An 18,440-nucleotide genomic window follows, 5' to 3' on the forward strand; every position below is an offset into this window, starting at 1 on the left:
AGTTGACTAAAAGCTGGGTTAAAGAGGCAGCTTTTAAGGAGGGGCTTCCAAATTTAAAAAAAGTGGTGAGGCAGGAGGAATTGCAGAGTATAGGGCCTAGAAACCTGAAGGCAGGTTGTCAATGGTGGATGGAAGGATGGATGAAGGACAAGAGGTCAAAATTAGAGGAATACAGCAAATCTTGAAAGGCAGTAGGAGGTTACAGAGATACGGAGACGCCATGAAGTCATCTGAACATTAGGGGGAGAATTTCAAATTGAAGCTTTTGGGGGACAGGCTGGAGAACAGCAAAACCACCACTGGAATACTTGGGGTCTTGGCTGTAGATGAGGCAGGGATGGAGATGGGTGATTTATTGGAGGCGGGGTTAGGCACTGATTGTAACAAAAACCATATAGGGTTAAACTCAGCTCAGGATCAAATAGGAGATGGAAGTTGCAAGCTGTCTGAATCAAGCTGAGACAGTGAGCGCGGTTGGGGACCCAGCGGATGGGATTGTTGGCAGGAGTACAGAGTTTGTTAAGGCAGCTGAAATGATGGCTTCAGTCTTCTCAATAACAAATGTCAGACAAACAGGCTCATAGCACAGCAACAGCGGCGGGATACAGCTGGATATTATCAATGCACATGTGGAACCTGATTCTGCGTCTTTGGATGATGTCACCAATGGGCAACCCAAAGATGAAGAATAGGAGGAGACCAAGAATATTTCCTTGGATAACTTCAGAGATATCATTGTGGTATAAGAAAATAAATCATTGCTGGAGATGCTCTAGTGACAAGCAGTCAGTAAAAGAAACAAGTGGCAGAAGCTTCACTCAGCTGGTGAATGGAGATGGTGGTGTGGTCAACTGCAGAAAGATCCGAAAGAGCCAAGAGGAATAGTTGGAGTAGGAACGGTCACAATCACACAGACTTCATTTGCAAATTTGGCATTTCAGTTATGTTGCAGAAGTGAGATCCTGATTATAGAGACTTAAATATAGATTGTCAGTAAAGATGTGCAAAGCACTCCAAGCATTCCAATTTCAATAAAACTGAAGATGGGTCAGTAACTTGCAGGGACAGAGAGGTCATGGACGAGTTTTTTTTTAAAATGAAGGCAAAATGGTGGCTTTGAGAAGAAATAACCATTTAAAATGTCAGCTTACTTAGGAAGGAAGGTGAATGAAAAAAAATCCAGGTAGCATGCATTCATGACTATCGCCCAATGGCTCTGACATCCATCATTATCTAGTGCTTCAAAAGGTTAGTAATGGCATGCACCAACTCTGGTCTCCCAGATTACGTGGATCCACTACAGTTTGCCTACTGCCACAACACGCCCGCAGCAGACGCCATCTCCTTGGCCATACACTGAACCCTGGAACACCTAGATAATTGGTGAATTCACTGCTTGCTGAAGTCCAGGTCTGAGATGTTCAAGTCAGGCAACACTGACCTATACAAGAAAGTAAGAAGTCTCACAACACCAGGTTAAAGTCCAACAGGTTTATTTGGTAGCAAATACCATAAGCTTTCGGAGCACTGCTCCTTCGTCAGATGGAGTGGAAATGTGCTCTCAAACAGTGCACAGACACAGAAATCAAGTTACAGAATACTAATTAGAATGTGAATCTCTACAGCCAGCCAGGTCTTAAAGGTACAGACAATGTGAGTGGAGGGAGCATTCAACACAGGTTAAAGAGATGTGTATTGTCTCCAGACAGAACAGCTAGTGAGATTCTGCAAGACCAGGGGGAAAGCTGTGGGGGTTACTGATAATGTGACATAAATCCAACATCCCGGTTTAGGCCATCCTCATGTGTGCGGAACTTGGCTATCAGTTTCTGCTCAGCGACTCTGCGCTGTCGTGTGTCGTGAAGGCCGCCTTGGAGAACGCTTACCTGAAGATCCAAGGCTGAATGCCCGTGACTGCTGAAGTGCTCCCCCATAGGAAGAGAACAGTCTTGCCTGGTGATTGTCGAGCGGTGTTCATTCATCCGTTGTCATAGCGTCTGCATGGTTTCCCCAATGTACCATGCCTCGGGACATCCTTTCCTGCAGCGTATCAAGTAGACAACATTGGCCGAGTTGCAAGAGTAGGTACCGTGTACCTGGTAGATGGTGTTCTCACGTGAGATGATGGCATCCGTGTCGATGATCCGGCACGTCTTGCAGAGGTTGCTGTGGCAAGGTTGTGTGGTGTCGTGGTCACTGTTCTCCTGAAGGCTGGGTAGTTTGCTGCGGACGATGGTCTGTTTGAGGTTGCGTGGTTGTTTGAAGGCAAGAAGTGGGGGTGTGGGGATGGCCTTGGCGAGATGTTCGTCTTCATCAATGACATGTTGAAGGCTCCGGAGGAGATGCCGTAGCATCTCCGCTCCGGGGAAGTACTGGACGACGAAGGGTACTCTGTCCACCGTGTCCCGTGTTTGTCTTCTGAGGTCGTCGGTGCGGTTTTTCGCTGTGGCGCGTCGGAACTGTTGATTGATGAGTCGAGCGCCATATCCTGTTCTTATGAGGGCATCTTTCAGCGTCTGGAGGTGTCTGTTGCAATCCTCCTCATCGGAGCAGATCCTGTGTATTCGGAGGGCTTGTCCGTAGGGGATGGCTTCTTTTACGTGTTTAGGGTGGAAGCTGGAGAAGTGGAGCATCATGAGGTTATCCGTGGGCTTGCGGTACAGTGAGGTGCTGAGGTGCCCGTCCTTAATGGAGATGCGTGTGTCCAAGAATGCAACCGATTCCGGAGAGTAGTCCATGGTGGGTCTGATGGTGGGATGGAACTTGTTGATGTCATCATATAGTTGTTTCAGTGATTGCTCACCTTGACTACACACTTCAGCCAGATGAAATCGAAGTTCTCAGCCGAGGGCTCAACTTTTGCCCCACTACCAAAATAAACCCCATCAGTCTCGCAGCGGACACAGAGGAATTCATCAGGTGAATGAGGCTGCGGGAGTTCTTCCACAAACCTCAAGAGGCCAACAGCGAACACAATGAGACAGCTAATGAACCGGAACAGCAGACAGAGAGATCCGCAGTGCAACCGAAGAGGAAAGAGTCGAATTGGACTCCTCCGGAAGGCCGCTGCCCTCGACTTGACATGTATGCCCAAGCCATCAGGAGGTGCGTCAACACCAAATTCATCAGCCGCACTCACAAGACAGCACCGAACATCACCCAAGCACAACGCAATGCCATCCACGCTCTCAAGACCAACCGCAACATTGTCATCAAACCAGCAGACAAAGGAGGGGCCATCGTCAAACTGAACAGAACGGATTACTGCAAAGAAGTGTACCGACAACTGAACAACGAGGAACACTACAGACAGTTACCCACAGATCCGACCAAAGAACACACCCGTCAACTCAACACTCTGATCAAAAAACCTTTGATCCGGACCTTCAAAACACCCTCCGTGCTCTCATCCCACCTACTCCACGCGTTGGCGATCTCTACTGCCTCCCAAAAATACACAAGGCAAACACACCCGGCTGTCCCATCGTTTCAGGAAATGGAACCCTGTGCGAGAACCTCTCCGGCTATGTCAAGGGCATCTTGAAACCCATTGTACAAAGAACCCCCAGCTTTTGTCGCAACACTACGTACTTCCTACAGGAACTCAACACACATGGAGCAGTTGAACCAGGAGCACTCCTCGTCACAATGGATGTCTCGGCACTCTACACCAGCATCCCCCACGATGATGGCATTGCTGCAACGGCCTCAGTACTCAATGCCGTCAACTGCCAGTTTCCAGATGCAATTTTACAACTCATCCGCTTCATCCTGGACTACAATATCTTCACCTTCAACAACCAGTTCTTCATCCAGACACACAGAACAGCCATGGGGACAAAATTCGCACCTCAATATGCCAACATCTTCATGCACAGGTTCAAACAAGACTTCTTCACCGCACAGGACCTTCAACCGATGCTATACACTAGATACATCGATGACATTTTCTTCCTTTGGAGTCATGGCGAGCAATCACTGAAACAACTATATGATGACATCAACAAGTTCCATCCCACCATCAGACCCACCATGGACTACTCTCTGGAATCGGTTGCATTCTTGGACACACGCATCTCCATTAAGGACGGGCACCTCAGCACCTCACTGTACCGCAAGCCCACGGATAACCTCATGGTGCTCCACTTCTCCAGTTTCCACCCTAAACACGTAAAAGAAGCCATCCCCTACGGACAAGCCCTCCGAATACACAGGATCTGCTCCGATGAGGAGGATTGCAACAGACACCTCCAGATGCTGAAAGATGCCCTCATAAGAACAGGATATGGCGCTCGACTCATCAATCAACAGTTCCGATGCGCCACAGCGAAAAACCGCACCGACCTCCTCAGAAGACAAACACGGGACACGGTGGACAGAGTACCCTTTGTCGTCCAGTACTTCCCCGGAGCGGAGAAGCTACGGCATCTCCTCCGGAGCCTTCAACATGTCATTGATGAAGACGAACATCTCGCCAAGGCCATCCCCACACCCCCACTTCTTGCCTTCAAACAACCACGTAACCTCAAACAGACCATTGTCCGCAGCAAACTACCCAGCCTTCAGGAGAACAGTGACCACGACACCACACAACCTTGCCACAGCAACCTCTGCAAGACGTGCCGGATCATCGACACGGATGCCATCATCGCACGTGAGAACACCATCTACCAGGTACACGGTACCTACTCTTGCAACTCGGCCAATGTTGTCTACTTGATACGCTGCAGGAAAGGATGTCCCGAGGCATGGTACATTGGGGAAACCATGCAGACGCTACAACAACGGATGAATGAACACCGCTCGACAATCACCAGGCAAGACTATTCTCTTCCTGTGGGGGAGCACTTCAGCAGTCACAGGCATTCAGCCTTGGATCATCAGGTAAGCGTTCTCCAAGGCGGCCTTCACGACACACGACAGCGCAGAGTCGCTGAGCAGAAACTGATAGCCAAGTTCCGCACACATGAGGACGGCCTAAACCGGGATGTTGGATTTATGTCACATTATCAGTAACCCCCACAGCTTTCCCCCTGGTCTTGCAGAATCTCACTAGCTGTTCTGTCTGGAGACAATACACATCTCTTTAACCTGTGTTGAATGCTCCCTCCACCCACATTGTCTGTACCTTTAAGACCTGGCTGGTTGTAGAGATTCGCATTCTAATTAGTATTCTGTAACTTGATTTCTGTGTCTGTGCACTGTTTGAGAGCACATTTCCACTCCATCTGACGAAGGAGCAGTGCTCCGAAAGCTTATGGTATTTGCTACCAAATAAACCTGTTGGACTTTAACCTGGTGTTGTGAGACTTCTTCCTGTGTTTACCCCAGTCCAACGCCGGCATCTCCACATCTATACAAGAAAGCCAGATACGATCTAAGGAGATCCATCAAAGATGCCAAAAGACAATACCGGACCAAGCTAGAGTCCCAGGCTAGCCACTCCAACCCCCGCCGACGATGGCAAGTCTGCAAGACACAACAGGCTACGAGATGTAGGCATGTAAAATCACCGGCTCCAACGCACCTCTCCCTGATGAGTTCAATGCATGCTACGCCCGTTTTGAGCAGGAGGTCAGTGAGAGCATGCCCTTCCCCCTGGAAGCCCTGGATGAACCTGTATCTGGGGTCACCACTGCAGATGTCAGAGCAGCTTTCTTGAAGGTCAACCCATGGAAAGTATACTGGCCCGGATGGGGTACCTGGATGTGCACTCAGATCCTGCACGGATCAGCTGGTGGAGGTATTCACAGACATCTTCAACCTCTCTTTACAACAATCTGAGGTCCCTATCTGCTTCAAGAAGACGATCATCATCCCGGTACCTAAGAAAAACCAATGCAGCGTGCTTAATGACTATCAGCCGGTGGCTCTGACATCCATCATTATGAAGTGCTTCGAAAGGTTAGTCATGGCACGAATCAATTCCAGCCTCCTGGACCCATTACAGTTTGCCTTTTGCCGCAACAGGTCCACAGCAGATGCCATGTCCCTGGCCCTACACTCAACCCTAGAAAACCTAGATTACACGAACACCTATGTCAGACTCCTATTTGTTGACTACAGCTCAGCCTTCAACACTATTATTCCCACGAAACTCATCTCCAAACTCCGTGGCCTGGGCCTCAGCACCTCCCTCTGCGACTGGATCCTGAACTTCCTAACTCACAGACCACAATCAGTAAGGATAGGCAACAACATCTCCTCCACGATCATCCTCAACACCGGTGCCCCACAAGGCTGTGTGCTCAGCCTCCTACTATACTCCTCATACCACATATGACTGTGCAGCCAAGTTCCTCTCCAATTCGATTTTCAAGTTTGCTAACAGCACCACCGTAGTGGGTCGGATCTCAAACAATGACGAGACAAAGAGTATGGAAATGAGGTAGAGAATCTGGTGAACTGGTGCGGCAACAATAATCTCTCCCTCAATATCAACAAAACGAAGGAGATTGTCATCGACTTCAGGAGGCGTAAAGAAGAAGATGCCCCTGTCTACATCAATGGGGATGAAGTAGAAAGGATCGAGAGCTTCATGTTTTTAGGTGTCCAGATCACCAACAACCTGTCCTGGTTCCCCCATGCCAACACTATAGTTAAGAAAGCTCACCAACGCCTCTACTTTCTCAGAAGACTAAGGAAATTTGGCATGTCAGCTACGACTCTCACCAACTTTTACAGATGCACCATAGAAAGCATTCTTTCTGGTTGTATCACATTTTGGTATGGCACCTGCTCTGCCCAAGACCACAAAGATCTACAAAAGGTCGTGAATGTAGCCCAATCCCATCACGCAAACCAGCCTCCCATCCATTGACTCTGTCTACACTTCCCGCTGCTTCGGTAAAACAGCCAGCATAATTAAGGACCCCACGCACCCCGGACATTCTCTCTTCCACCTTCTTCCTTCAGGAAAAAGATACAAAAGTCTGAGGTCACATACCAACTGACTCAAGAACAACTTCTTCCCTGCTGCTGTCAGACTTTTGAATGGACTTACCTTGCATTAAGTTGATCTTTCTCTACACCCTCGCTATGACTATAACACTATATTCTACACTCTCTTGTTTCCTCCTCTATGAACGGTATGTTTTGTCTATATAGCGCGAGAAACAATACTTTTCACTGTATAATACATGTGACAATAATAAATCAAATAAAATAAGACACTTATGTCAGACTCGTATTTATTGACTGCAGCTCAGCCTTCAACACCATTATTCCAACAATCATCTCCAAACTCCGTGGCCTAGGGCTTGACTCCTCCCTCTGCAACTGAATCCTTGACTTCCTAACCCACAGACCGTAGTCAGTAAGGATAGTCAACACCTTCTCCATGATCATCCTCAACACTGGTGCCCCACAAGACAAGCCCCTCACTATACTCCATATACATTTATGGCCGTGTGGCCAAATTCCACTCCAACTACATTTTCAAGTTTGCTGATGACACCACCGCAGTGGGTTGGGTCTCAAACAATGACAAGCGGAGTACAGGAAAGAGAGAGAAATGGTCCGACGACAATAATCTCTCCCTCAATGTCAGTAAAATGAAGGAGAGAGTCATCAACTTCAGGTGGTGTAGTGGAGCACACGCCCCTGTCTATATCAACAGGGACAAAATGGAAATGGTCAAGAACTTCAAGTTTCTAGGTGTCCAGATCACCAACAACCTATCCTGGTGCCTGCACACTGACATTATAGTTACCAACACCTATATACCAACACCTCTACTTTCTCAGAAGGCTAAGGAAATTGGGCATGTCCGCACTGACACTCACCAACTTTTACAGATGCACTGTAGAAAGCACCCTTTCCAGATGTATCACAGCTTGGCTTGGCTCCGATCTGACCAAGACAGCAAGAACCGACAAAGGATCGTGAACGTAGCCCACTCCATTACGCAAACCAGCCTCCCATCCATTGACTCGTTCTACGCTTCCCGCTGGCTTGGAAAAGCAACCAACATAATCAAGGACCCCATCCACCCTGGACATATTCTCTTCCACCTTCTTCCATCAGAAGAAAAATGCAAAAGTCTGAAATCACGTACAAACCCACTCACGAACAAAGAACAAAGAACAGTACAGCACAGGAAACAGGCCCTTCGGCCCTCTAAGCCTGTGCCGCTCCTTGGTCCAACTAGACCAATCGTTTGTATCCCTTCATTCCCAGGCTGCTCATGTGACTATCCAGCTAAGTCTTAAACGATGTCAGCATGCCTGCCTCCACCACCCTACTTGGCAGCGCATTCCAGGCCCCCACCACCCTCTGTGTAAAAAACATCCCTCTGATATCTGAGTTATACTTCGCCCCTCTCACCTTGAGCCCGTGACCCCTCGTGATCGTCACCTCCGACCTGGGAAAAAGCTTCCCACTGTTCACCCTATCTATCCCCTTCATAATCTTGTACACCTCTATTAGATCTCCCCTCATTCTCCGTCTTTCCAGGGAGAACAACCCCAGTTTACCCAATCTCTCCTCATAGCTAAGACCCTCCATACCAGGCAACATCCTGGCAAACCTTCTCTGCACTCCCTCTAACGCCTCCACGTCCTTCTGGTAGTGCGGCGACCAGAACTGGACGCAGTACTCCAAATGCGGCCTAACCAGCGTTCTATACAGCTGCATCATCAGACTCCAGCTTTTATACTCTATACCCCGTCCTATAAAGGCAAGCATACCATATGCCTTCTTCACCACCTTCTCCACCTGTGTTGCCACCTTCAAGGATTTGTGGACTTGCACACCTAGGTCCCTCTGTGTTTCTATACTCCTGATGACTCTGCCATTTATTGAATAACTCCTCCCTACATTATTTCTTCCAAAATGCATCACTTCACATTTATCCGGATTAAACTCCATCTGCCACCTCTCCGCCCAATTTTCCAGCCTATCTATATCCTGCTGTATTGCCCGACAATGCTCTTCGCTATCCCCAAGTCCAGCCATCTTCGTGTCATCCGCAAACTTGCTGATTACACCAGTTACACCTTCTTCCAAATCATTTATATATATCACAAATAGCAGAGGCCCCAGTACAGAGCCCTGCGGAACACCACTGGTCACAGATCTCCAGCCGGAAAAAGACCCTTCGACCACTACCCTCTGTCTCCTATGGCCAAGCCAGTTCTCCACCCATCTAGCCACTTCTCCTTGTATCCCATGAGCCTTAACCTTCTTAACCAACCTGCCATGTGGGACTTTGTCAAATGCCTTACTGAAATCCATATAGATGACATCCACGGCCCTTCCTTCATCAACCGTTTTTGTCACTTCCTCAAAAAACTCCACCAAATTTGTAAGGCACGACCTCCCTCTTACAAAACCATGCTGTCTGTCACTAATGAGATTGTTCCGTTCTAAATGCACATACATCCTGTCTCTAAGAATCCTCTCCAACAACTTCCCTACCACGGACGTCAAGTTCACCGGCCTATAATTTCCTGGGTTATCCCTGCTACCCTTCTTAAACAACGGGACCACATTCACTATCCTCCAATCCTCAGGGACCTCACCCATGTCCAAAGAAGCGACAAAGATTTCCGTCAGAGGCCCAGCAATTTCATCTCTCGTCTCCCTGAGCAGTCGAGGATAGATGCCATCAGGCCCTGGGGCTTTGTCAGTTTTAATGTTCCCTAAAAAACCTAACACTTCCTCTCTTGTAATGGAGATTTTCTCTAACGGGTCAACACCTCCCTCCGAGACACTCCCGGTTAACACGCCCCTCTCCTTCGTGAATACCGATGCAAAGTATTCATTTAGGATCTCCCCTATTCCCTTGGGTTCTAAGCATAATTCCCCTCCTTTGACCCTGAGAGGTCCAATTTTCTCCCTGACAATTCTTTTGTTCCTAACGTATGAATAGAATGCCTTAGGATTCTCCTTAATCCTGCCTGCCAAGAACATTTCGTGACCTCTTTTTGCCCTTCTAACTCCCCGTTTGAGTTCTTTCCTACTCTCTCTGTATTCCTCCAGAGCTCCATCTGTTTTCAGTTGCCTGGACTTAACGTACGCCTCCCTTTTCATTTTAATCAGATCCTCAATTTCCCTGGTTATCCACGGCTCTCGAATCCTACCTTTCCTATCTTTCCTTTTTACAGGCACATGCCTATCCTGCAGCCTTATCAATAGTTCCTTAAAAGACTCCCACATGCCAGACGCGGACTTACCCTCGAACATCCTCTCCCAATCAACATCCACCAATTCCTGCCTAATCCGGCTATAGTTAGCCTTCCCCCAATTTAGCACCCTGCCCGTAGGACAGCACTCATCCTTGTCCATTACTATCCTAAAGTTAACAGAGTTGTGGTCACTATTTGCCACATGTTCCCCTACCGAAACTTTGACGACCTGACCGGGCTCATTTCCCAGAACTAGGTCCAGTATAGCCCCCTAGGGCTATACTGGAGAGGGGCGTGTTAACCGGGAGTGTCTCGGAGGGAGGTGTTGACCCGTTAGAGAAAATCTCCATTACAAGAGAAGAAGTGTTAGGTTTTTTAGGGAACATTAAGTAGGCTATCTACATACTGTTCCAAAGAACCTTCCAGTACGCATTTAACAAATTCCTCCCCGTCCCGACCCCCAGCTCTAAGCACTTTCCAGTCTGTGCCAGGGAAATTAAAGTCCCCCACTACAACAACCCTATTTTTTCTGCACCTATCCAGAATCTCCTGACATATCCTTTCCTCCACTTCCCGTGGGCTGCTGGGTGGTCTGTAGTACACCCCCAGCATAGTGACTGCACCCTTCCTGTTTCTGAGTTCCACCCACAGCGACTCAGTACATGACCCCTCTAAGTTGTCTACCCTCTGCACCGTGGTAATATGCTCCTTAACTAATATCGCTACTCCCCCACCTTTTTTAGCCCCTCCTCTGTCTCGCCTAAAACACTTATACCCCGGAATATTCAGCTGCCAGTCCTGTCCTTCTTTTAACCAAGTTTCCGTCACCGCAACCACATCCAAATTCCGCATAAGCATTAAGGCCCTAAGTTCGTCTGTTTTACCTGTTACGCTCCTCGCATTGAAGCAGATACACTCCAGACCTCCAGGCCCACTCAGGTCATCCTCCTCCAGAGTGCTCCTCTTCTTAGCTAGCCTTGCCCTGGCCCCCAGCTCAACCCCAGCCTCAGTATTTACTGACCTACTGTTTTGTTCCCCACCCCCCTGCCACACTAGTTTAAATCCTGCCGAAAAACTCTAGCAAAACTCCCAGCCAGGATATTTGCTCCCTTCCAGTTAAGGTGTAACCCATCCTTTCTGTACAATTGCCATCCTGACTTGAAGATTTCCCAGTTATCTATGAATTTAAAACCCTCCCTCTTGCACCAGTCCTTTAGCCACGCGTTCAACTGTAGAATCTCCCTGTTCCGAGCCTCACTTGCACTAGACACCGGGAGCAGTCCAGAGATTGCTACCCTGGAGGCTTTACTTTTTAGCCGAGCACTCAACTCCCTGAATTTCTCTCGTATGACCCCCCTGCTCTTCCTACCTACATCATTTTCACCAATGTGTATAATCACATCCGTTTGACTACCTTCCTTTTTAAATATGCTTCCTACCCTCTCGGAGACATCCAGTACCCCGGCACCAGGGAGGTCGACTACCATCCTGGATTCTCGTTCACTCCCACAGAACCGCCTGTCCGTGCCTCTAACCATTGCGTCCCCCACAACTATCGCTCTCCTAAACCCCTTCTTTCCCTTCCGGACCCCTGAGCCTGTCTCCGTGGAGGCGATCTGGTCCTCGTGGCTTACCCCTGGAGGGTCATCCCCCTCCACAGAATCCAAAACAATATACCTATTTTGGAGGGGGACAACCACAGGGGATCCCTCCACAGACTGCTCACTCCCTTCCCTTCTCCCATCTTTTGCCCATCCCTTTCTTTTATGGGAGACTGCCACTGGGGTACTTTCTGGCACATCACCCTTCTGACTATTACCCCTCCTAACTGTGACCCACGTGTCTTCCTTCCGAGACCCTGGTGTCACTACCTGACTATAACTTTTATCTATTAATCTCTCATTTTCCCTAACTAAACTGAGTTCATCGAGCCTCAGCTCCAGCTCCCTTACACGGTCCTTCAGGAGTTGCAGTTCCACACATCTGGCACAGAGATGGACTTCCGGGAGGCAAGTTATCTCCAGGAACTCCCACATCCCACACCGAATGCAGTATACTGGCCTCCCACTCATACCAGCCATGGGAGATAAAACAAAAAAAGGGGGTGTAACAGAAGAAAAACAAACAACCTTCCTCGCCTTCGCCGAAGCCCTGTGAGCCAAAGCCCTTACAGCTCACACTCTGCTCCCTGCTCACTCCACTGCCCGCTCCAGACGCTGCCCGCTCAAAAGTGCGGCCCGCTTTTAAACCCTCCAAAAGACGTTCCCCAGGCTGCTCCTGGGTCTACTCCGTTTTGAAAAAAACCTCCGATTTTTAAGCCAAATTTAACTGAAAAATAAATAAAATGCAGACACAATCTTTCTTACACTCAGCCTGCTCCTGTGGAACAATGAGGCTGAAACCTCCAAGGTAAGCCCTTTTCAAACCTTCCCCAGGCTGCTCCTGGGCCTACTGCCTGTTTTGAAAAAAAAACCTCCTTTTTAAATTAGCCCTTTTTAAACCTTCCCCAGGCTGCTCCTGGGCCTACTCCCTGTTTTGAAAAAAACCTCCGATTTTTAAGCCAAATTTAACTGAAAAATAAATAAATAAAATGCAGGCACAATCTTTCTTACACTCAGCCTGCTCCTGTGGAACAATGAACAATTGGGAACAATGAACAATTTCTTCCCTGCAGCCATCAAACTTTTGAAGGGACCTATCATATCTTAAGCTGATCTTTCTCTGCACCCTAGAACACTATATTCTGCACTCTCTTCTTTCCTTCTCCCCTATGTACTGTCAGACTTTTGAATGGACTTACCTTGCATTAAGTTGATCTTTCTCTACATCCTAGCTATGATGTAACACTACATTCTACACTCTCTCGTTTCCTTCTCTATGAACGGTATGTTTTGTCTGTATAGTGCGCAAGAAACAATACTTTTCACTGTATCTCAATACATGTGACAATAATAAATCAAACCAAGAATGCAACTGGGCGGCATGGTGGCAGAGTGATTAGCACTGCTGCCTCACAGCGCCAGGGACTTGGGCCCCATTCCCGGCCTGGATCACTGTCTGTGCGGAGTTTGCACATTCTCCCCGTGTCCGTGTGGGTTTTCTCTGGGTGCTCCGGTTTCTTCCCACAGTCCAAAGGTGTGCAGGTTACGTGAATTGGCCATGCTAAATTCTCCCTCAGTGTACCCGAACAGACGCCGGGAGTGTGGCAACTAGGGGATTTTCACAGTAACTTCATTGTATTGTTAATGTAAGCCTACGTATGACTAATAAATAAAACTTAAACTTTTTATTGGGAATGTCAAGAAAATAGCTAACAAGAAACATCTAAACTTCATGAGCTAAAATACATCAAAATGTTTTTAGTCTTAAACAAATACCGTAACCATGTTAAGATTTACTAACTTTAAAAACTGGGTTCAATCAAGTTCTGGTTGAATGGAGAAATCTGAATGTATTGTGCCAGGATTTTCAGTGGAATGGCTGATGTTCTGGGTCCAATCTGGCACCCGCATACATTTCTGGTGTTGGTTGTATGGGCATCAGTTTTAGAAAGAACAATAGTACAAACAGAGAACCACACAGACAAGGCAGATTGTACTTTTGACCCAAGATTCTTCGTTAACTTTGCACAGCTGAATACATGTACAGCAACAGGAAGGACAACCTCCCACTCCTGCCCTATCACCACCACCAACCGCCCCCCCCCCCCCCTCCACCACACATACCAGCCTTATCGAAAAGGATCATTGACTACTTTCGGGTCAATTGCAGATTGATTTCTACTGGCTGTTGCTGAGCTTGCAGAAGCATTTGGTGGCTACGATTGCTCCAAGTTGCTGAAGATGGTGTGAAGTAGTCTGGCACACTCTGAAGGACTTGGTTCTCACTTTAAGGGTCTGCTCAGACCATTTGCTCCCAGTCACGGGTGTTATTATCAGCCCTCTTGGCCTGTAGTATCTCAAGGAGAGCAAGCAGAGATGACACAGAGGAGGACAAGCTGCTCAAAGAGAGCGTGGGGGTTGAATTAGGGGGAAACTGAGGTCTCTGACCAGGTGACCAATATCCACAATATCCAACTCTGCTACCTGAAGCCCATCCCCTGCTCAACTCTGCTCAAGTAACAGTATTGGATGTTTCTGCTTCACCAAGGAGTGAGTGGCACGATTTGACATGGCATCCTACACAACCTCACCATGATGGGGACACAGCCTTTTGCCATCAGGTTACAACAAGCAGCTGAGCAGGAGGAGGAGCTGGAAACAAACATCCCCTTTCTGGGCGGCTATTTTTGATCGGCTTATCCAACCGTGGCAGCAGCAAACTTGATTCCCCATTCATCAACTGTCCCATACCTGAACCTCTGTCACTGACCATTGCAATCTTCATTGCTTGTGCTGCAATAGAAGATGACAGACTGGCCAACAAATGCTGCAACTTGGTTGGATCACAAGCATTTTCAGAGTTGGTTGCACGAGTGCAGATACAATGGGTCAAATGGCTCAAACCCTCCTTTGGGTTGCCCCAAAGACTTCATCTAAACCCTCTTTAAAACTTGTATGCAAACCCAACCGACCTCTAGCCTGCGCACTACCCACGTCCTGGCTTCAGCCCACTCATACATAGTGTATCAGGTGCAGGTCATAGAATCATAGAAGCCCTACAGTGCAGAAGGAGGCCATTCAGCCCATCGAGCCTGCACCAACAACAATCCCACCCATGCCCTATCCCCGCACCCTACATATTTACCCTGTTAATCTCTCTAGACACTAAGGAGCAATTTATCATGGCCAATCAACCTAACATGCACATCTTTGGACTGTGGGAGGAAACCGGAGCACCCAGAGGAAACCCACGTAGACAAGGAGAATGTGCAATCTCCACACAGACAGGGACCTGGTGAACCAGGGTCCCTGGCGCCGTGAGGCAGCAGTGCTAACCACTGTGCCTACCGTATGCAAGTTAACCTCTAATGTATATGCAGTGTTGGTAGCTGAGCTGGTGGCTGCAAGTGAGAGAACAAGTTACTTCTAATCACGGTCTCCCTGCTCTTCCATCACCCTCGCTTGTACCACAGCCCTGCCAGATTCCAATATTTGGGATCTAAAAGTAGAAAGGTTGTGTGGTGAGGGAATGGCTGGGAGAGAGGGTTGGTGAGAGAAGAGTAGGAGGTGCATTTTTAGATCATCAGCAGCTTGTACATCAGAAGAGATTGTGGGATATGGGGAAGCGGAATATGTGAATGAAGACTTGGAACGGGTCAACTGTTATCTTTGATGGTTTGAGCCTCACAGCTAGCCACAGCTTCACTCATGATTGCCCTAATGCCGATGTGCAGTTCCTCCTCCACAGGGAGGGGCAGCCATGTTTGTCTCCTGCCAAAGCTGTTGCCACCGGTTATGCATCCCTCTGTACTGTGCCAGAGTATGGCACAATATGTTGGGTGTAAAGTCCAAGGTGTGGATGTGGGGTTTGAAACAATATTACATGGGCGGGTGAGGTGAAGGTACGGATGTGACTGATGGAGAACTTTAGGCAAGTGAAAGAGAGGATGGTGAGTTGAGCAGTGTGGAGGGGAGTGGAGTGGTTGGTGGGCTATGGCACTGAAGATGTATTTACTAACCTTGATCAGTCACAAGATCAAACATTTTGCAGCACTGCATCCCAGGTCCTCAGGACTAGACTCCTGGCATTGACTGCCATAATTATCTGCTCCCTTTGTCTGGGTTTGCATGTTTGCCTGGGTCTCTCCCCTGGCCTCCTGCAGATATGTGGCTGCAGATTGGTAGAGGGGAGTGTGCAGCGGGACCTGGGTGCCCTTGTGCACCAGTCGCTGAAGGTAAGCATGCAGGTGCAGCAGGCGGTAAATGGTACGTTGACCTTCATTGCGAGAGGTTTCGAGTACAGGAGCAGTGATGTGTTGCTGCAATTATACAGGGCCTTGGTGAAGCCACACCTAGAGTATTGTGTGCAGTTTTGGTCTCCTTTTCTGAGGAAGGATGTTCTTGCTCTTGTGGGAGTGCAGTGAAGGTTTACCAGGCTGATTCCAGGGATGGCGGGACTGATGTATGAGGAGAGCTTGACTAGGTTAGGATTGTTTTCACTGGAATTCAGATGAATGAGGGAGATCTCATAGAGACTTATTGAATTCTAACAGGACTAGACAGGGTAGTTGCAGGGAGGATGTTCCCGATGGTGGGGGAGTCCAGGGGTCACAATCGGAGGATTCAGGGTAGACCATTTAGGGTGAAGATGAGGAGACATTTCTTCACCTGAAGAGTGGTGAGCCTGTGGAATTAATTACCACAGGAAGTAGTTTATGCCAAAACAATGAATGCATTCAAGAGGTGGCTAGATACAGCACTTGTGGTGAATAGGATCAAAGGTTATGGGGAGAAAGCAGGATTACGCTATTGAATTGGATGATCAGCCATGATCGTGATGAATGGCGGAGCAGGCTCGAAGGGCCAAATGACCTCCTCCTATCTTCTGTGTTTCTACATGATATCTCTCTTCCTCTGCACCTGCTTGACAAAAAAGTCATCAGTGCAGTGTTGGAAAATCTCGAGCACACTCATTGCCATGTCCAAAGTCCAAAGATGTGCGGGTTAGGTTGATTGGCCAGGTTAGAAATTGCCCCTTAGAGTCCTGGGATGTGTAGGTTAGAGGGATTAGCGGGTAAATATGTGGGGGTATGGCCTGGGTGGGATTGTGGTCGGTGCAGACTCGATGGGCCGAATGGCCTCCTTCTGCGCTGTAGGGTTTCTATGATTTCTATGTTATGCCATAATTCAGTATTCTTCTTGCTCACTCTCTCTTCTACAGTAGTTTCTCCAGCCAGAATGCACCTCCCCTTTAAGAGGTGCAGGCCAGCTTCAATTCCTGCTAGCCTCTCATGACTTTGCATGCCCTGCTGGAGCTTACAGGCACTCGGCAGTCTGCTTAGTGTTGGCTACACGCTGTGATCATTTAAGTTTGAGAGCTCCCCGAATCAGGAGCACCAGGCGTGGGATCATTGTGCATCACAATGCTGGCCATGTCCCTTCAAATTTTGCAACCTTTTTCTCCCAAAGGACCACAGATACAAGTATTTCTCCACTTGCTAGATGTATGATTGTACTATAAGAAGAGAAAGCAAGTGATAGAATTACATTAAGTGAATGAGTCTTAGAAAGGCAAGAGTGCATTTCACATCTTCCTGCTCAGCAGAAAGTATGCATCTGTTTGAACAGAATCAGCATTGTGCCATCTTCTGTTCAAATTTAGAATTAAACTAAAGCAACAAATCAAAGACTATTCAGTAGGGAGACTTGGATTGCACATAACCAAAATTAATAAACCACATTGATTTCCTTTTTAAAATAAGTCATTCAAGTGCATGCCTTCCAGATCAACACTGACCTAGCACTCGCTGCTATGAGTGTTATTGGTGCAAATTTGTATTTGCAGTAATGTACAATGATTAAAATTAACTGCTGTTTTAAAGTGGTATTTAATCACAGGTCAAAATCCATGAAGTCCAGTTCATTAAAATACTAAATTTAATCATTAAAGTGACCTTTCCATTAATTACATTTATTTTTACAGTCATCTATCACGAGCAAGATAAAATGTATAAAATTTACTTACACACATTATGGAACAGCATTTTTACAAATACATTTTCTCACTGCAAAACTATCAACAAATTTGATTTTTGGAACTGTGTATTTGCCGTACATTGCCCTCAGTTGTTAAAATAAGTTTCAAATTGTTGAAAGGAATTTGGCAGGATGGAGAAAAAGGAATTGTTTGAATAAAGGCCTTATTCCTAAAAAATAAATTGCATAATTCAGGAACTGCAACTTTAAATAAAAGTGGTTTCTCAAAACATTTCACAATGTTTTAATAAGAATAAAATGTTTTCTTCATTTAAACATTTCTTGAATCCAGTTTGAAATCATGTGGAAAGCATGATCAATTCGGTAAAACTTGCCCTGGTGGAAGACAATGACAAACCATGACTGACTAAACAAACTGCCAAGGAAATGGCACAGGATGAAGCATTAGCAGACATTGAGCCAAGGACCTGTCTCTGGGCAAAGCACATGATGGCAGCACAGTGGTTAACACTGCTGCTTACAGCGCCAGCAACCCGGGTTCAATTCTGGCCTCGGGTCACTGTCTGTGTGAAGTTCGTAATTTTTCCCTGTGTCTGCATAGGTTTCCTCCTGGCGTTCCAGATTCTTCCCACAGTCCAAAGATGTGCAGGTTAGGTTGATTGGCCATGCTAAATTGACCCTAGTGTCAGGGGGATTAGTGGGGAAAATTTGTGGG

General features: G+C 47.4%; 1 protein-coding gene across 2 annotated transcripts in view; it reads right to left on the minus strand.

Moving 5' to 3' along the window:
- Positions 1-18,440, minus strand: part of tcea1 (transcription elongation factor A (SII), 1) — a 73,982-nt gene that overhangs the window by 24,069 nt on the left and 31,473 nt on the right. The window lies entirely within an intron of this gene.

The sequence above is a fragment of the Mustelus asterias genome, chromosome 7, assembly GCF_964213995.1.
Source record: "Mustelus asterias chromosome 7, sMusAst1.hap1.1, whole genome shotgun sequence".
Classification (NCBI taxonomy): domain Eukaryota; kingdom Metazoa; phylum Chordata; class Chondrichthyes; order Carcharhiniformes; family Triakidae; genus Mustelus; species Mustelus asterias.